Source organism: Mus caroli, unplaced genomic scaffold (assembly GCF_978045245.1).
Source record: "Mus caroli unplaced genomic scaffold, Mus_caroli_1 scaffold_14, whole genome shotgun sequence".
Taxonomy (NCBI): Eukaryota; Metazoa; Chordata; class Mammalia; order Rodentia; family Muridae; genus Mus; species Mus caroli.
The window spans coordinates 61253867-61275338 of NW_028227269.1; positions in this window are offsets into that span (position 1 = coordinate 61253867).

Here is a 21472-nt window from a genome sequence, read left to right on the forward strand (position 1 = left end):
AATATTAGTTCTATGTTGAATGTAGTGTTGGTGATGATCCTTTTCAGATCTGTAGGCTGCTGTTTTGTGCTATTCACAATGTCCTTTGTCCTACAGAAGCTTTTCAGTTTGATGAGGTCCCACTTATTTATTATTATAGGTTAGTACACTGTTAACTGTCTTTGAATATACCAGAAGACGGTGTCACATCTAATTACAGATGGTTGTGAGCCACTGTTGCTGGGATTTGAACTCATGACCTTTGGAAAAGCAGTCGGTGTTCTTAACCACTGAACTATCTCTCCAGCCCCACTTATTTATTATTAATTGTTGAACTTAGAGCCATGGGTATTCTCTTCAAGAAGTTGTCTCCTTTACCTGCAAGTTAAAGGTTATTCCCTTCTTTCTGTTCTATTAAATTTAGTGTATCTGGTTTTAAAATGAGGTCTTTGATCTACTTGAACTTGAATTTTGTGAAGGTTGATAAATATGGATCCAATTGCCTTCCTCTACATGTAGACATCCAGTTAGACCAGCATCATTTTTGAACACGCTTTCTTTTTCTTCCCTGTATGATTTTACCATCTTTGTTAAAAATTAAGTATCTGTAGGTATGTAGGTTTATTTCAAGGTCTTTGCTTTGATTTTATTGATCAACCTCTTTGTTCCTATGTCAACATCCTCAGATTTTATAACTATTGCTCTGTAGTACAACTTTTCACTATATCAATCCTACCAATACATGAGCATGGTAGATTTTTCCAACATCTGATTTCTTCCTCAATTTCTTCCTTCAGTGACTTGAAGTTCTTTTTATTTTCTTATAAGAACAGCATTTAATTGGGTTGGCATACAGGTTTATAGGTTCAGGTTATTATCATCAAAGTGGCAGTGTGGTAGCATCTAGTCAGGCATGATGCTGGAGGAGCTGAGGGTTCTACATCTTAATCTCCAGGCCCCTATGAGGAGATAGACTCCCATGTGGTTAGTCATTAGAAGGAGTCTTTTTTTAAATATTTTTATTAGGTATTTTCCTCATTTACATTTCCAATGCTATCCCAAAAGTCCCCCATACCCTCCCCCCCCACACTCCCCTACACACCCACTCCCACTTTTTGGCCCTGGCGTTCCCCTGTACTGGGGCATATAAAGTTTGCATGTCCAATGGGCCTCTCTTTCCAGTGATGGCCGAGTAGGCCATCTTTTGGTACATATGCAGCTAGAGTCAAGAGCTCCAGGGTACTGGTTAGTTCATAATGTTGTTGCACCTATAGGGTTGCAGATCCCTTTAGCTAGAAGGAGTCTTAAATCCCTCACCCACAGTAACAAGCTTCGACCAACAAGATCTCACCTCCAAATAGTGCTGCTCCCTGGGTCAAGCATATTCAAATTACCAAACTCATGAACACAGACTATGACAAACATACCCTCCATGATTGGAACAGACCATATGAAACCCAAGAAGAAAGAAGATCACACCAAAGTATGGATGCTACAGTCCTACTCAGGAGTGGAAAGAAGATAATCTCTAGGAAGTAGAGGGAAAGAGGGATCTGGGTGGGAGAGAAGAGAGTTAGGGGAAAGGGGGAGAAAATTCAGATATGGGAAGAGATGGGGGAGAAGTACTGAGGATCAGGAATTTGAAAGTAGGTGTGTAGCAGTGAGGGAGGAGGAACTTGAGGCAGCCACAAGAAACTCCCAGATGCCAGAGACCTAAGAGGTTCCCAGTACCCAACAGGGAGGACAGTAGCCGAAATAACCAAAAAAAAAAAAAAAAAAAAAAAAAATTGAGAGAGAACCTGTAGAGACCATATTCACAGGATAGGCATGGTTCCAGGTTGAGGGATGATGAGTCTATTGGCTGTTACAGCAAAATGGCAGAAACTATTCTATAGGTCTAAGATGCTATGAGATGCATAGCTTTGGGACTGGTAGCAGCTAACAATATGTTAAATTATTAGATTTCAAAAGGTTTTTTTTATGTATTATCACAAGATGTTAGTTCTGATACAGGTATGAAAGGAATGGCTGTTCAAAGGACTAAAGGTAGCCTAAGATAAAAGAATCATTGTATTATTCTAGTATCTCCAGAGTATTGAAGTTCCAATCATTCAATCAGTCTCTCCAATTCCAGTTTTGCTTTTCAGAAATTCTCATTCATAAATGAAACAATCACAATTTATGCTATCTTTTGGGTATATTCCCAAGAGTAGTATAGATGGTTCTTCAGGTTTTCAATTATATGAGGATACTCCAGATTGATTTCCAGAGTTGTAGTATCAATTTTCAATCCCACCAGCAGTGGAGGAGTGTTCCTCTTTCTTCACATCCTCTCCAACATGTGTTGTCACCTGAGGATTTGATCTTAGCCATTCTGATTAGTATAAGGTGGAATCTCAGAGTCCATTTGATTTGCATTTCTCTGATCACTAAGGACTTTGAAAGTTTCTTTATGTGCTATTCAACCATTCTAGATTCATCAGTTGTGAATTCTCAGTTTAGTTATACACCCCATTTTTTGATAGGGTTGGTTAACTTCTTGTGTTCTTTATGTATTTTTTTTATATTAGCCCTCTATTAGATGTGGAGTTAGTGAAGTTTTTTTTTTTTTCACAATCTGTAAGTTGCCGATTTGTTTTATTGACTATGTTCTTTGCTTTACAGAAGCTTTCCAGTTTCATGAGGTCCCATTTATCAATTCTTGGTCTTAGAGCATGAGCAATTGGAGCTCTGTTTAGGAAATTTCTCTCTGTGCCAATGAGTTCAAGGCTCGTTTCCACTTTCTCATCTATTAGATTCAGTGTATCAAGTTTTCTGGTGAGGTCCATGATCTACTTGTACTTGAGTTTTGAACAAGGTGACAGTTATGGGTCTATTTTCATTCTTCTACATACAGACAGCCAGTTAGTCCAGCACCATTTATTGAATATGCTTCCTTTTTCCTTTATATACTTTTGGCGCCTTTGTCAGAGATCTAGTGATTGTAAGTGTGTGGTTTTATTTCTGGGTTTTCAATTCTATTCCATTGATCAACACGTCTGTCTCTGTACCAATACCATGCAGTTTTTGGTTTTTTTTTTTTTGTTTGTTTGTTTTTTAATCACTTTTGGTCTGTAGTAAAGCTTGAGGTCAAGGATGTTGATTCTCCCAGCTGTTCTTTTATTGTTTAGAATTGTTTTCACTATTCTGGGTTTTCTGCCTTTCCAGATGAATTTGAGAATTGCTCTTTCCGTGTCTTTGAAGAATTGTGTTATTATTTTGATGGGGATTGCATTAAATCTATAAATTGCCATTGGTAGGATGGACATTTTTACTATGTTAATTCTGCTAATCCATGAGCATGGGAGATATCGCCATTTTCTGAGTTCTTTGATTTCTTTCTTCAGAGACTAGAAGTTATTGTCATATAGGCCATTCATTTGTTTGGTTAGAGTTACCCCAAGATATTTTATATTATTTATGCCTATTGTGAAGGGATTAGTTTCCTTAATTTCTTTCTCAGCCTGTTTATCATTTATATAAAGAAAGGCTACTGATTTATTTGGGTAAATTTTATATCTGGCCACTTTGCTGAAGTTGTTTATCAACTGGAGAAGCTCTCTGGTAGAATTTTTGGAGTCCCTTATGTATACTATCATCTTCTTAGATGCAGAAAAAGCACTTGACAAAATATAACATCCCTTCACGTTAAAAGTATTGAAGAGATCAGGAATTCAAGGCACATACCTAAACATAATAAAGCAATTTACTGAAAACCAACAGCCAATATCAAATTAAATGGAGACATACTTGAAGCAATCCTACTGAAATCAAACACAAAACAAGGATGCCCACTCTCCCCATATCTATTCAATATAGAGCTAAAAGTGTTAGCTAGAACAATAAGACAACAAAAAGAGATCAAGAGGATACAAATTGGTAAAGAAGTAATAAATGAATTACTATTTGCAGATGATATAGTATACATTTCATAATTTTTATTAGATAGTTTTATTATTTACATTTCAAATGTTATCACCTTTCCTAGTTTTCCCTCTGAAATCCCCTATCTCACCCCTCCATGCTCCCCAACCCACCCACTCCCATTCTTGGTCCTGGCATTCCCCTATACTAGGGCATAGAACCTTCACAGGACCTAGGGCCTCTCCTTCAATTGATGATCAACTAGGCCATGCTCTGCTACATATACAGCTAGAGCCATGAGTCCCACCATGTGTTTTCTTTGACTAGTGATTTAGTTCCAACTAGCTCTGGGAGTACTGGTTAGTTCATATTGATGTTCCTCCTATGGGGCATCAGACCCCTTCAGTTCCCTGGGGACATTCTCTAGCTCATTCATTGGGGACCTTGTGCTCCATCCAATGGATAATTGTGAGCATCCACTTCTGTATTTGCCAGACATTGGCAAAGTCCCTCAGGAGACAGCTATATCAGGTTCTTGTCAGCAGGCTCTTGTTAGTATCTGCCATAGTGTCTGGGTTTGGTGGTTGTTTATGGGATGAATCCCCAAGCTGGGCAGTCTGTGGATAGTCAAAGTTCAGTCTCTCCCCTGGACTTTGTCTTTGTAACTCCTTCCATGGGAATTTTGTTCTCTATTCTATGAAGGATTCTGAGCTTCTGGGCTAATATGCACTTATCAGTTATTGCATATCATGTGTGTTCTTTTGTAATTGGGTTACCTCATTGTACTAGCTAGTTTTGTGTCAACTTGACACAGCTGGAGTGATCACAGAGAAAGGAGCTTCTGTTGAGGAAATGCCTCCATGAGATCCAACTGTAAGACATCTTCTCAATTATGATCAAGGGGTAAAGGCCCCTTGTGGGTGGGACCATCTCTGGGCTGGTAGTCTTGGTTCTGTAAGAGAGCAGGCTGAGCAAGCCAGGGGAACCAAGCCAGTAAAGAACATCCCTCCATGGTCTCTGCATCAGCTCCTGCTTTCTGACCTGTTTGAGTTCCAGTCCTGACTTCCTTGGTGATAAACAGCAGTATGGAATTGTAAGCTGAATAAACCCTTTCCTCCCCAACTTGCTTCTTGGTCATGATGTGCAGGAATAGAAACCCTAAGACAATCACACAAGATGATATCCTCCAGATTCATCCATTTGTCTAAGAATTTCATTAATTCATTGTTTTTAATAGCTGAGTAGTACTCCATTGTGTAAATGTACCATATTTTCTGTATTCATTTCTGTTGAGGGACATCTGGGTTATTTCCAGCTTCTGCCTATTATCTATAAGGCTGCTAAAAACATAGTGGAACATGTGTCTTTATTTCATGTTGGAGCCTCTTCTGGGTATATGCCCAGGAGTGGTATTGCTGGATCTTCTGGTAGTACTATGTCCAATTTTCTGAAAAACTGCCAAACTGATTTCCAGAGTGGTTTTATCAGCTTTCAGTCCCACCAGCAATGGAGGAGTGTTCCTCATTCTCCACATCCTTGCCAGCATCTGATGTCACCTGAGTTTTTGATCTTAGCCATTCCTACTGGTGTGAGGTGGAATCTCAGGGTCGTTTTGATTTGCATTTCCCTGATGATTAAGGATGTTGAACATTTCTTTAGGTGCTTCTCAGCCACTTGGTATTCCTCAGTTGAGAATTCTTTGTTTAGCTCTGTACCCCATTTTTAAATAGGTTTGTTTGGTTTCCTGGAGTCCAACTTCTTGAGTTCTTTATATATATTGGATTTAGGATTGGTAAAGATCTTTTCCCAATCTGTTGTTTGTTTTTTGGTCTTATTGACAGTGTCCTTTGCCTTACAGAAGCTTTGCAATTTTATGAGGTCCCACTTGTTGATTCTTAATTGTACAGCACAAGCTACTGGTGTTCTGTTCAGGCCCTGTGCCTATACCTTTAAGGCTCTTCCCCACTTTCTCCCCTATAAGTTTCAATGTCTCTGATTTTATGTGGAGTTCTTTGATCCACTTAGACTTAAGCTTTGTATGAGGAGATAAGATTGGATCAATTTACATTCTTCTACATGCTAACCACCAGTTGATCCACCCCCATTTGTTGAAAAATGTTGTCTTCTATCTACTGGATGGTTTTAGCTCCTTTGTCAAATATCAAGTGACCATAGGTGTGTGGGTTCTTTTATGGGTCTTCAATTCAATTCTGTTCCATTGATCTACCTGTCTGTAACTGTACTAGTACCATGCAGTTTTTATGACAAGTGCTCTGTAGTACAGGTGGAGGTTACAGGATGGTGATTCCAACAGAGGTTCTTTCATTGTTAAGAATAGTTTTTGCTATCCTAAAATATTTAGTATTCCAGATGAAATTGCAAATTGCCCTTTCTAACTCTGTGAAGAATTGAGTTGGAATTTTGATGGGGATTTCATTGAATCTGTAGATTGCTTTCAGCAAGAAAGCCATTTTTACTATATTAATCCTGCCAATCCATGAACATGGTAGATCTTTCCATCTTCTGAGATCTTCTTCAATTTCCTTCTTCAGAGATTTGATGTTCTTATCATGACACACCAAGGTATTTTATATAATTTGTGACTATTTTGAAGGGTGTTGTTTCCCTAATTTCTTTCTCAAACTGTTTATCTACATAAAGAAAGGCCACTGATCTGTTTGAGTTAATTTTATATCCAGCTACTTCACTGAAGTTGTTTATGAGGTTTAGAAGTTCTCTAGTGGAATTTGTCGGGTCACTTATATATACTATCATATCATCTGCAAATAGTGATACTTGGCTTCTTCCTTTCCAACTTGTATTCCTTTGATCTCCTATTACTGTCCAATTGCTCTGGCTTGGACATCCAGTACTATATTGAATAGGTAGGGAGAGAGTGGGCAGTCTTGTCTAGGCCCCGATTTTAGTAGGATTGCTTCAAGTTTCCCATCATTTAGTTTGATGTTGGCTACTGGTTTGCTGTATATTGCTTTTATTATATTTAGGTAAGGTCCTTGAATTCCTAATCTTCCCAAGACTTTTATCATGAAGGGGTATTGGACTTTGTTGAATGCTTTCGCAGCATCCTAATGAGAAGATTATGTGGTTTTTGTCCTTGAGTATGTTTATATAGTGGATTACGTTGATGAATTTCCGTATATTAAATCATCCCTTCATCCCTGGCATGAAGCCACTTGTTCATGATGAATGATCTTTTTGATGTGTTCTTGGATTCAGTTTGTGAGAATTTTATTGAATATTTTTGCATTGATATTCATAAGGGAAATTGATATGAAGTTTTCTTTCTTTGTTGGGTCTTTGTGTGGTTTAGGTATCAGAATAATTGTAGCTTCACAGAATGAAGCCACAATTAAAGAAAATTAAAGAGGTGCTGAGAAGAAGGTATATTCTTTTGTTTTAGGATGAAATGTTCTAAAGATATCTGTTAAATCTATTTGTTTCATAGCTTCTGTTAGTTTCACTATGTCTCTGTTCAGTTTCTGTTTCCAGGATCTGACCATTGATGAGAGTGGGGTATTGAAGTCTCCCAGTATTATTGTGTGAGATGTAATGTGTGCTTTGGGTTTTAGCAAAGTTTCTTTAATTCCATTTTTATTTTGTGGAATAGTTTGAGGAGTATTGTATTTAGGTCTTCTTTGAAGGTCTGGTAGAACTCTGCACTAAACCCATCTGGTCCTGGGCTTTTTTTTGGTTGGGAGACTATTAATGACCATTTCTATTACTTTACAGGATATGGGACTGTTTACATTGTTAATCTGATCCTGATTTAACCTTGGTACCTGGTATCTGTCTATAAAATTGTACATTTCATCCATCTTTTCCAGTTTTGCTGAGTATAGTCTTTTGTAGTAGGATATGATGATTTTTTTTCTTTATTATTTCTTCAGATTCTGTTGTTATATCTCCCTTTTCATTTCTGATTTTGTTAATTAGGATACTGTTCCTATTGAAAGAACCTAGTGGGGAAACCCCCACTCAATTCCAGATTTGGCATGCACCCAAGAATCACAAACAGAACAGAACGCGTTGATGTAAAAAAAGAGGTAGTTTAATGGCAGAGCTCCGGGTTGAAAAGTATCTCATGCAGGAGACAGTGGATTCGACAACGAGGCTTGGAAGCTAGGGTTTTTTTTTTTTTTTTTTTTTTTTTTTTTTTGTAGAAAAGGGGCTGGGGCTGGGGGAGGAATTGGCGCGGTTTCACATGATTGGTTCATTTAAACATCAGCAGATTATTCATGCAGATAATATTAAACTTAGGTCAGAAGGGTGGGAGAGGGAGGCTCTAGGCCAGTCCAACATGTCATTTTCCTTATCTTTATGGCCAAGCAGCCTCAGGAATGTCTTAACAATGGGCCTGCCCAAGCATGTCCTGGCCTGTTCTGCTATGTTCTCAGCCTCTGGTTTTAAAGCTCACAAACAACTCTTTGGGCTATTTTACATAAATTACATGAATCACAGGTCTCAAGTTTTATTTTCTTTCACTATGTCCTCTAATTAGCATGGTTAGGGGTTTATCTATCTTGTTGATTTTTTTTTTTTTTCAAAGAAACAGCTCCTAGTTTGGTTGATTCTTTGTATAGTTCTTTTTTCCCACTTGGTTGGTTTCAGCCCTGAGTTTGATTATTTCCTGTGATCTACTGCTCTTTCATGAATTTGCTTCCTTTTGTTCTAGTGCTTTTAGGTGTGCTGTCAAGCTACTAGTGTATGCTCACTCCAGCTTCTTTTTGGAGGCACTCAGAGCTATGAGTTTTCCTCTTAGAAATGCTTTCATTGTGTCCCGTAAGTTTGGGTATGTTGTGGCTTCATTTTCATTAAACTCTAAAAAGTCTTTAATTTCTTTCTTATTTCTTCCTTGACCAAGGTATCACTGAGTAGAGTGTTGTTCAGCTTCCAGGTGAATGTTTGCTTTGTATTATTTATGTTGTTACTGAAGATCAGCCTTAGTCTGTGGTTATCTGATAGGTTGCATGGGATAATTTCAATATTTTTTGTATCTGTTGAGGCCTGTCTTATCACTAATTATATGGTCGATTTTGAAGAAGGTACAATGAGGTGCTGAGAAGAAGGTATATCCTTTTGTTTTAGGATAAAATGTTCTGTAGATAGCTGTTAAATCCATTTCTTTCATAACTTCTGTTGGTTTCAATGTGTCTCTGTTTAGTTTCTGTTTCCAGGATCTGTCCATTGATGAGAGTGGGGTGTTCAAGTCTCCAGGTATAATTGTGTGAGATGTAATGTGTGCTTTGGGTTTTAGTAAAGTTTCTTTAATGATTGTGGATGCCCTTACAATTGGAGCATAGATATTCAGAATTAAGAGTTCATCTTAGTAGATTTTACCTTTGTTAAGTAAGAAGTGTCCCTCCTTATCTTTTTTGAGAACTTTAGGTTGAAAGTCAATTGAAAGTAGAATGGCTACTCCAGCTCTCTTCTTGGTACCATTTGCTTGGAAAATTGTTTTCCAGCCTTTTACTCTAATGTAGTGTCTCTCTTTGTCCCTGAGGCAGGTTTCCTCTATGCAGCAAAAGTTGGGTCCTGTTTTTGTAACCAGTCTGTTAGTCTATGCCTTTTTATTGGGGAATTGAGTTCATTGATATTAAGAGATATTAAGGAAAAGTCTTTGTTTGTTCCTGTTATTTTTCTTGTTAGAGCTGGAATTCTGTTATGTGGCTATCTTCTTTAGGTTTGTTGAAAGATTAGTTTCTTGCTTTTTCTCAACCTTAATTTGTGTTGAAGTTTTCCCTTTATTATCTTTTGAAGGGATGGATTTGTGAAAAGATATTTTGTGAATTTGTGTTTTTTTTTTTTTCATGGAATATCTTGGTTTCTCCATCTATGGTATTTGAGAGTTTTGCTGGGCAAAGTATTCTGGGCTGGTGTTTGTGTTCTCTGGGGGTCTATATGACATCTGCCCAGGATCTTCTAGCTTTCGTTGTCTCTGTTGAGAAGTCTGGTGTGATTCTGATAGGTCTGCCTTGACCATTTTTCTCTACTGCTTTTTCCGGCTGCGCACTGGCCTCAGTTGCCCCCCCTCCCCAATCTGTGGGAGAAATCAGGGTTCCGGACAGGTGGGCAAGGAGTTGGCGACCAGAAGGGTGACAAACAGACAGGAACACAAGGGATTGTGCTATATCTGAATGTAATTTGTCTCAAAGGGAGCACCAGTCTTATAAGTGACTTTTACACAAAACAGAGGAATGCATACAAAAAGCTAACAGGAACCAACTGGGATAAAAATCAATGTTAAAAACTGGGATCAAAAGCAGTCCCACTTAGGGTCAGCTTAATATTAGAAGCCAGGGGCAAGGGTTTGACATAATTCCAATTCTAATCTAGGGTGGAACCTTCATCCCTAGATCACTCTATTGTTCAGCCACTGTCATGGTTCCTCTTCAAGATACTGCTACCTGCTGAGAGCAACCCCCCCTCCCAGCTATTCCAGAGACTATGCCCTATCCTGCACGTCATCACCTGCAGCTGGTTCCAGGCTTCAAGGATGAATTGGTGGGAATGCCCCCCACCCCACCCCTATAAGCTCATTTGCCATTAAACATTTGAGGCTTGATCAGGAATCTTGACTTAGCTCCATTTTTCTCTTGTCAGCCTAGTTTCCCTCTCTTTCAGCTCCGGCCTGCCACTCAGGTGTACCCTGTTCATGTGAGCCGCTGGTCGGCTCACAACATCCAGGACTTGCTATGGTAGGAAAGTTTGATTCTGATGATTCCAAGTAACCTTGTTTTCTGTTGCTTCTGTTCTTATGCTTGCCTTCTGCCATCTGATTATCTCAAGTGCTCACTGCCCTCAGTATATCTGATTGGAGCCTATCCTTCCTATAATCCCAGTTGATTCAGAACTCCCCAGAGTCTAGCTTTCTCTGTGATCTTGTGATTCCAGCATCCTGTGAACCTAAGATTCTGGGTGTGTCAGAGTTCTTGGCAGTCAAACTTCCTCTGACACATTGAGATCCTGGTGTGACCAAGCTCCTGGGATCCTGGGATCCTAGAATCCTAAGATTCTGGACGTGTTACAGCACCTGGAAGTGATATCTCCTCTGGGGACCATGGGACTGCCTACACTGTTTGAAACCAAAATAGACCAGCGCCAACCAGAAGGAACACAAGCCACTAGTCAGATGAGGCTCCTCCGTCCTTGCTCCTGCTGTCACAGGCCCCACATGATTATTCTGAGGCAGATGTTTCTCTCCACTCACCAGAGATCCTAAGATCCTGGGCATGCTAGGGTACCTGGGGCATGGAAAGTCCTCTGGGGACCATGGGACCGCCTTCTGAGTTTGTGGCCAAGGTCTCATGTCATAATTTTTAATGGTTCTTTTAATGCATGTCTTTCAGTTATTTGGTTAGAATTTCACCAAGATATTTTATGCTATTTATGGCTATTTTAAAGGGTGTTCTTTTCCTGAATACTTCCTAGGCCTGTTATTGTTATATAAAGGAGGGCTACTTTTTAAAATTAATTTTGTATCCAGCTACTTTGCTATAGGTGTTTATCAACTGTAAGAGTTCTCTGGTGGACTTTTTGGGGTCGCGTATGTATACTATCTTATCATCTGTGAATAGGCATATTTTTACTACTTCCTTTCCGTTTTGGATATCCTTGATCTACTTTAGTTGTCTTATTGCTCCAGTTAGAACTTCAAATACTATATTCAGTAGATGGGGGGAGAATGGGCAGCCTTGTGTTCTTGATTTTAGTAGAATTGCTTTAAGTTTTTCTCCATTTAACTTTATGTTGGCTGTTGGCTTGCTCTATATTTCTTTTATTATATTCAGATATGTCCTATGAGTTCCTGGTCTCCCCAAGACTTTTAACATGAAGGGGTATTGTTTTGTCAGAGGATATTTTAGTGTCTATTAAGATAACCATGCCATTTTTTAGTTTGTTTATATGATGGATTCTATTGGTTCATTATCATATATTGAACCATCATCCCTGATTCCCCTGGATGAAACCTACTTGATGCTGGTGGATGATATTTTTGATGTGATCAGTTAGTTTGTTTATGGGTTTGTCTATTTTGTTGATTTTCTCAAAGAATCAGCTCTTGGTTTCATTGATTATTTATCTAGTTTCTAATGCATTGATCTTACCAGTGATTTTATTATTTCCTGACTTTTACTCTTCTTCAGTGTCTTTGCTTCTTTTATTTCTAGAGCTTTCAGTTATACTCATAAGTTGCTGAAATGAAAATCTTCTAATATATTTATGGATGCATGTGGTGTACTTTTCTTTCAGCAGTTTTGAATACTAGGGACAATAAATCTGGGTATGTTGTGCTTTGATTTTCATTGAATTCTACACAATTTTTAATTTCTTTCTTGACTCAGTGATCATCCAGTAGAGAGTTGTTCAGCTTCCTTGAGTGTGTAGGCTTTCTGGTTTTCCTTTTGCTGTTGAAGTCCAACTTTAATCCATGGTGTCCTGCCAAAATAACAGTTATTATTTCAATTTATTTTTGGGTATTTCAATTTTCCTGTATCTGTTTATGCTTGCTTGTGACAGAGTATATGGTCAATTTGGAGACGCTTCCATGAGAAGCTAAAAAGAAGGTATATTCTTTTTTTTTTTTTTTCTCTTTTCCGTTTTCTTTTTTTCTTTTTTTGGTTAAATGTTCTGTAGATAAATGTTAGGTCAATTTGGTTCATAACATGTTAGTTTCATTATTTCTCTGTTTATTTAGTTTCTGTTTTGATGATCTGTCCATTGGTGAGAGTGGGGTGTTAAAGTCCCACACTATTAATGTGTTATCTTCCATGTGTGATTTAAGGTTTAGTAATGTTTTTTTTAGGAATATAGCTCCCCTTGTATTTGAGGCAAAATATTCAGAATTTAGACATCCTCAGTGCAATTTTTCCTTTAATTCAAATGAAATGTCCATTGTTATATCTTTTGATTATTTCTGCTTGAAAGTCTATCTTATTAGAATTTAGAATATCTACTGCAACTTGTTTCTTGTTTCCATTTACTTATAAAACCTTCTTCCAACCCTTTACTCCAAGGTAATATCTAGCTTCGTTGTTGACATATGTTTTCTGTATGAAGAAGAATGGCAGATAGTGTTTAAGCATCCACTATGGTAGACTATGTGAAGTTGAGAGATTTTAATGAACAATGATTGTTAGTTCCTGTCCTTTTGATGTTGTAAGGATTTGTGTGTGTGTTTGTGTGTTTGAGTCTCTCTCTCTCTCTCTCTCTCTCTCTCTCTCTCTCTCTCTCTCTGTGTGTGTGTGTGTGTGTGTGTGTGTTTCTGTGTGTGTGTCTGTGTGTGTGTGTGTGTGTGTATGTAATTTTCTTCTTTTGGGTTTGCCATGAGGTGATTAATTTCTTCTGTTTTCTTGGTGTATTTACCCTCCCTCTTTTGGAATTTTCCTTCTAGTATCCCCTGTAGGGCTGGATTTGTAGGGAGATATTGTTTAAATTTGGTTTGGTGATGGAATATTGTGGTTTATCCATCTATGTTGATTGAAAGTTTTGCTGCTGGACTGACCATCTGTGGTCTCTTATGTCTGCAAGGCATCTATCCAGTGCCTTCTGGATTTTCAACTATCTGTTGAGAAGTGGCATGTAATTCTAATAGGTCATTTTTGTGTTCCCAGAAGTCTCTCTTTAACAACCCAATTTTTTGGAATGAAAATTCCCTTGATGGTGTTAACTAGTATGCTTAGACACAGTGCATACATAGAATTACAAACTCTGTATTTCTATGTTAAGAGATAAACTCTTTTAGCTTTCCTTTCTCTGATTCAACCATACTCCTAAAGCATGCATGAATGGGCATAGGTCAAAGTAGAATATAAGTGACTGGTCTATGGTTATGTTAGCTAATACTTCCTCTGTATCTGTCTCCCTCAGTTCTCAAATTCATGCCTGAGGACAGTGGGGGTTTGACCTGTACTCATATCCATAGGAACAAACACAAGACTCAGGAGGAGGTAGAGTTGGAAAGGGTTGTAATGACCTGAGACCCAATGAAACCTTAATGTTATTTGGGCTTTTGTTTGTTTGTTTTGGGGAGGTATTCCTTTTGGTACTAGCAAAGGAATAGTTTCTGCTTTTTTTTCTTTAATTTGTGTTTGGTAGATCCATGGTGTATTGGCAATTACTTATCCAATAATGGGAACAGAGAATTACCATGTAAGGTTGTTCCTAAGTTGGTTCCACTCTGCCTTTGACTATTCTCTTGAACCTGGTTCAGAATATATTACCAAGTTTGAATTGGAAATCTGCTGTGTTTCTCAGTTAATTTGACAAATAGCCTTTATGAAGCACTGGAGGGCTTACAGTAGAAAGAGGAGTTCTTAGAGAGTTCTGCAAACTGCTGTTCTCTGAACCTGGGAGGCAATGGGAGATGTCTTTCAAGCATACAGTCAAAAGTTATAAATCCTTCCCTATATGGGAGGCATCAAGTCTGAAACAAAGCAAAAGAAACATCTATCCACATTTCACTAGACTTTAATCAAAGGTTTTGTTTTATTTTGTTTTCCTTAGTTTTGTTTGTTTATCTGATTGGTTGCTTGCTCATTATTGTTGGGTATTCACCAGAAAGGACTACTGAGACAAAGATTTACGCCAATAGACTGTTCTTATTAGTGTACCAACAACTACACTTCGTATTCAGGATCCCTGTATTGCCCCAAGTCATTTCTAGATTAAACTATTAAGCACAAAAGTCATATCCTGGGTCGGCATACTTGAGTTAACAATACAGTTAGGCAGAAGAAAAATTACAGAAGAAAAAGAAAGGTTAGTATATTTAGAGACTTTCCCAGACTACAGACTTTGATAGATTAGGCCTTTATTTTTTATTTTTTATTTTTTTCTATGTCTGTTTTGTTTTGTTTTGTTTTGTTTTGTTTTGTTTTGTTTTGTTTTGTTTTTCGAGACAGGGTTTCTCTGTACAGCCCTGGCTGTCCTGGAACTCTCTTTGTAGACCAGGCTGGCCTCGAACTCAGAAATCCGCCTGCCTTTGCCTCCCAAGTACTGGGATTAAAGGTGTGTGCCACCACGCCTGGCTTACATGTCAAGTTTTATAGCTTGAGTGGTACTTCCATCATGGAGTTAGTTGTGCTAAGGTCTGGGGGCCTACAAAAGTCTAGGGACATTTCAAGTTAGAACATGTTTTTAAATAAAAATATTTTTAACTTTTAATTCTTTATTTTTATATCTATTTTTTTTGCCCACAAAGAATTCTTAAGTCTAAATTCATAATAAAATTTCAATCCATGCCTAAAGCTTCAGTTATTAATTGATAGATTTTTATCTTGAAAGCCAGAGCATTTTTCTACCCCATTTTTGGGGAGGCCAAATAGGGGACAATTTTTGGAGGAGCTTTTATAGTACTATTTGGGTAGTTTAAGTCCAGGTAGGGAGTTCTTCTTCTCACCTGGAAAAGGGACCTATTAAAACTTTCAAGTACTTATATTCTCCCCTGGCAGGACAGGCATTAGTAAAGTTGCTTTCCTAGAGTTTGCTTGAGTGTTGGCCTCTTTTTTGCCATAGGGTACTTCCATGGCCCCAGAGTTTGAGTTAAAACTCCTTTTGCAATGTCTTTTGTTTTGTGGATAAACAAATAAACAAAAAAGGTTTAGAGACATCTTGAAGTACTAGAGTTATAGACTAAGTCAGTGCTGTTTTAAAAGGCTCAAAGAGTTTTTATTTAACCTCAGATAAGGATCTTAGTGCTTCCCTTTCTGTTGGTATATTAATGCCTTGCCATTTATACAAACCCTACTATACAGAGGTAGCAATACCTACCTATACCTAGAAACTATATGCCTGTCTCTTAGTTTTTGAATTTGAGACCTGAAGAATGGCAGTAATACTACCCTGAGATAATCTCTTTTTCCTTTCCTCAGCTGATAGCCAAATAAGTAGCTTCTTGATGTACAATGTTTAGCTTTCTTGGCCAAGTATATATAGCCTAAGGTCTGTAAGTTATACAAAAGTCCTATAGTGGTCCCTTTAAAATCTATCTCAGTTTCAGAAGTTAGGAGGTGATCATCTACATATTATAAGAGTATGGTTTCAGAAACCTTGGAGAGAATGCCAAGAAATCAATACTTTGTGCATCATCCAACAGGATTCAAGTGCTATTTGTTTGCTTGTTTGTTTTATTCTTGTGGCAACCTGTTCCAGGCAAGTTGCCCTCTGTACTATCCCTCTGAGTCTTGAATTTCAAAAGCAAAGATGATCTGAATTCACTTCTGCCAATCAGAGTCTGAAGAATGTATTTTCATGTCAATGACAGTAGATGGCTGTTTCTCTGGAGGAATAAGACTCATGGGAATATATTGGTTTGGAACTATGGGTTAGATGATATCTACCCTTTGAATCACTTCCCTCAGATCTTAGATGCATCTATAATCAAAGGTTCTAGGTTCCCTCACAGGCAGATATATTGATTTTCAGATAAACAGGATGAATGTTTCACTAAGCTGTGCAATGTGAACTACAATCACCTTTTGACTTCCAAGTTCATAAGGTTGATGTTTTGTTTTGTCTGCTTTTGCTTTTGTTTGTTTGTTTGTTTTTCTTTTTGTTTGAAGGTACACAAGTCTAACCATAGAAAACCATGGCAAGTAAGCTAGTAAGCAGTATTTTTTATATTTTCTATATTTCAGTTCCTGCCTACTATAAAACCTAACCAACTCCAGTTCCAGGAAGAAAACTACAAAGTCCACTTCAACAAACATCCTATAGCAACCCCTCTTTAGCAACAGCTAGGCAGGCTACAATAGCAGAGTCAAGGTACATATAAGTAATCTAAGAAACACTGTGCCGGGGCCTAGCAAACACAGAAGTGGATGCTCACAGTTAGCTATTGGATGGATCACAGGGTCCCCAGTGTTGGAGCTAGAGAAAGTACCCAAGGAGCTAAAGGGATCTGCAACCCTATAGGTGGAACAACAATATGAACTAACCAGTATCCCCTGGAGCTCATGTCTCTAGCTGCATATGTATCAGAAGGTGGCCTAGTCAGCCATCAGTGGAAAGAGAGGCCCATTGGTGGTGCAAACTTTATATGCCTCAGTATAGGGGAATGCCAGGGCCAAGAAGTGAGAGTGGGTAGGTAAGTGAGTGGGTGGGGGAGGGTATGGGGGACTTTTGGGATAGCACTGGAAATGTAAATGAAGAAAATACCTAAAAAAAAAAAAAAAAAAAAAAAAAAAAAAAGAAAAAAGAAAAGAAAAGAAAATAGATAACCGGGCTGGTGAGATGGCTCAGTGGGTAAGAGCACCCGACTGCTCTTCCGAAGGTCCAGAGTTCAAATCCCAGCAACCACATGGTGGCTCACAACCATCGCCCTCTTCTGGAGTGTCTGAAGACAGCTACAGTGTACTTACATATAATAAATAAATAAATAAATAAATAAATAAATAAATAAATAAATATATAAAAGAAAAAGAAAATAGATAATCTAGCTATTCTGTTTGTCAGGTGGCTTTGGTCCTGTGTTTGGTTCCTGCAGATTATGCCAGAAATGCAGTTTTAAAAATATTAATTTGCTGACCCATATGGACATTTTCCAAGTTTGTTTTAAACACAATAAATACCCACACAACCTCAGACACAAGGCTCTCACTTCCGACCCACTGCAACAGTGACAGTAAGAGTTCTTGATCACGCCGGGCAGTGGTGGCGCACATCTTTAATACCAGTACTTGGGAGGCAGAGGCAGGTGGATTTTTGAGATCGAGGCCAACCTGGTCTACAGAGTGAGTTTCAGGACAGCCAGGGTTACACAGAGAAACCCTGTCTGGAAAAACACCAAAAAACCCCAAACAAACAAACAAACAAACAAAAAAAACCTTGGTCACAGGCTCATAATAAAGACCTTTATGTGTTTATACCAAAACTGGCTCTTCAGTGGTCTTTGTGGTCCCTATGACTTGGATATAACACCTATAAATTACTCCCTCGAATTGTTGCCTTAACTTCCCTTCATAATTGACTGTAAAGTATAAACTGAGATATACTCTTTCCTCTTCAAGTTAGATAAATATTTTATCTCAACAACCAAGAAACAAACTACAATAGAGGGTAATCCAATAGATGGAGAGTTTCATAAATATTTGGTTGCTTTCTTTCAATATTGAAGAAATTCAGTATTTGTACAAATGTAGACCTGGAGGTATAGTTCTGTAACTCAAACCACTGAAGAGGCTGTGGCATGAGGCTAAGAAGTTCAAATAGAGTCATGGATATACTACAAGATTCTATTTCTAAAAGTTTAAAAAGTAAGAACTTGGAAAAAATTAATGTTCTTAAAAGGATCCTTTGGAAAGCAAACATTATACTTCAAATTCAGATATATGAAGTATTAACATTATTCAAATTTACTTCTGTGGTTTGTACAATAGAAAGCACATGATTAATACAAATGTGAAATAGTGGAAGCAGTAACAAAATAACAACTTTTAGTTGTTATTTTTATTAGTTAGTTAATAAACTAGTTAATAAACTAATTTATTAATTAGTTAAAAAAAACTAATTTTTATTAGTTGTTGTTATTTTAACAACAGAAGAATCAATATATTCTATCAGCTATACATATAAAATATAATTCAACAATTAGTTAAGATCTATTTCATTTGTTATGCCACATTAATGTGCGTATCTCTATTATATTACTTAATTCGCTATGGTACTTACCATTGAGTCATATAACGTAATATTTGATTGGTAAATTAAAAATGAATTAATAAAATAATCAAAGAATTAAGTGTAGACAATATAATTGGAATCACACACAAAAAAACCTCATTTCTGTAAGCCAACTAAACTCTGCTATACACTGACAAATTTGATAGTCCAGAAAAATTTGAAAATATCTGGAAATAAAGAGATTAAAACCAAAATTAAAATGTATCTCAAAGAACGCCAGTGATTAGAGTATTTTTTTGATAAGTTTGCTAAGTAATTATTGATCTAACAGTAATCACCTTTTACCATTTCAATGAAATTAGAGAGAGGTAAACTTGTTTTCAGACTGTTATTACTTTAATACCAAAGTCAAGAAAAACAACAGAATAGAAAGCCCAAGATCAGCACATTTAATAAATAACCATGCAAATATATTCAACTAAACACCATCTAACCAAATTTAGTAGTTCATTAAAAGTAAGCATCACAAAATTGGCATCTTGGGATATGGTTGTAATCTCAAAACTTGGAAGAAAGACAGTCAATAACAGCATAGTTTCAAAACAAGTCTGGACATATAACAATATGTCTCTATCTCTCAACAAACAAAAAGGAAACGAGTATATACCGTGACTTTATTAATTTTTTATTGCTGTGATTAAATACCATGACAAAGGCACTTTTCCAAAGGTTTACTTTGAATTATTGTTTCAGAAAAATAGGAGTTCTTCATGGTGGGGAGGCATAGCAGCATGTTGAAGGCATACGGACAATAGCAGAAAGCTGAGAAAGCATATTCAAATGACAAGAACAATGTAAAAATGTTGTGGGAAATATTAAAATCGACCGGGCAGGCTTCCCTTGCTACAGCTGGCCACTCTCTGTCCCAGCATGGTCCAACCGAACGACTCTCTGCCCACCAACTCTCCAGCAGGACCAGAGTTCTCGAGTTCACTTTGTTGATTGCTGCCACGCCAGACCCATGCAAGACCATCCACCCTGTGGTCAGTCGCTACAGCACCCAGTAATACCAGTAGAAACAAAACTCTTGATGACTGACAGGCTTCCTGTGCTACTGCTGGCAACTCTCTGCCCTGTGGGGCTGGCTGGTGATGCACTGGCAGACAATGGCAGACCTGTTTATTTCTTGAGGAGACTCTGACTCAGAACTCCAAAATCTCTCCACCCAGCTCGCTAGGTTTCCATTGACAAGTCGTTATGCCAGCCCCATGCTGCAAAGCCCCCATGGTCTTTGTGGTGCACATCAGGCAAACCTGTGCTTTGCTCCTGAACCTTTCTCTCTAGAACCCAATTGAAGCACCACAGGAAAGAAACACCACGCAAACTTAGCTCAGAAACAATGGTAACTCAGTCTCTGGGCGCAACAACTAAAATCTAATCTTGTAAGCCTCCTTATTAAATATGATTCCTTTGGTTGCAAATCCTGGCTGATCTGCCATGATACTGGGAAACTCTAGCAGCTACATCTTGCCCTCATGCTATCCCCATTCCTAAAGACTCTAACTCTCTCATCCTTCTCTTCCTCTGTCCAAGCTGGAAGTCCCATCTGCTCCCCTAGGTATTTATTGGCTTCTTTATTCACTGGGAGATTGGTTCACAAGAAGTCACCTGAGTAGGTAACTCATTCCTTGTTCGCAAGCCCTCCCAGGAGAGTGGAATTAGCATCAAAATACAAACAGCACTGGGCTCATCCACAACATAGAAACAACAAACTGCATCTAGGTTTAGGCTTTAAATTCACAAATTCCTCTCTCAATGATGCATTTCCTTCTTCAAGGTCACATATTTTAAACTTCTGTAAATAGTGCCATCAACTGAGAACCAATTATTCAAATACTGGAGCCTATAAGAAGACATTAGCTATTTGATTCTGAATTTGGTTTCCCTGTTAGGTAGGGAAAAATCTACCTAGGAAGTAGAAATAACATAAGTAGTTATGGACAGTTAGAGTATATGGAGATGGAGAGATTGGAATTTGAGGATCAAATGAGGAATTGGACTAGGGAGAAAATATGGAGAGGGACAGCAAAAATATTGGGCCATTTATGGGACTAGATGAAAACCCAAGATGATAGAAGATTCTTAAAGTTTATACATATATGAATGAAATCTACATGAGTCACCAAATAAATGGGGAGAAGAAACTGCAACTGGACTTCTCTCACCCCACTCATTAAACGTCCAGTGGCCCATTTGAGTTATTTGCCAAAAGAATACCATGGCTACTGACATTGTCAGTAGAAGTATTATATTAAGACCTAAAGGATTAATAAAATATTATATGTTTAAAAGAAAAAGAAATATGAAGCCACAATAAACAAAATAGAAAACTTGACTGATAATACAAGCAACACCAATTGATATGTTAATTAATATCAGAAAATATTAATCTATATATATTTTGAGTGGTTAAACCAAACAGCAGACCAGGCCAAAGTGGTTCCACGTGGGAGAGGTTTATTGTGCAGAGACAGAGGGGTGGTGAACTGGGTAGAAGGGCAGAGAAGATGAAAAAGAGAGAAAGAGGGGGGAGAGAAGAAAGAGAAGAGAGAGAGAGAGAGGGAGGAGGAGAGGGTGATTCCCTAATTTATACGGAAAATGACATCACACCAGTGAGGGTGGGAACTGAGCCAAGTGGATTGTGAGAATGAGGGTCATTGTGCTGGCAAAGCAGGTCAAGGGTCACATAGTTAACCCAGGCTTGGAGTGTCCTGGTACTAACACCAATAATCAACAACAGAATGCCCACAATTAACACACACATTTTATTAATAATTTCAAATATCAGTGTCTTCAATTCTCCATCTAAATTTTGGACCTAGATGAAAAACAAACCAAATAACAGAAAAGAAAAAACAAAAACAAACAAAAAATGCAAATAAAAAAAATA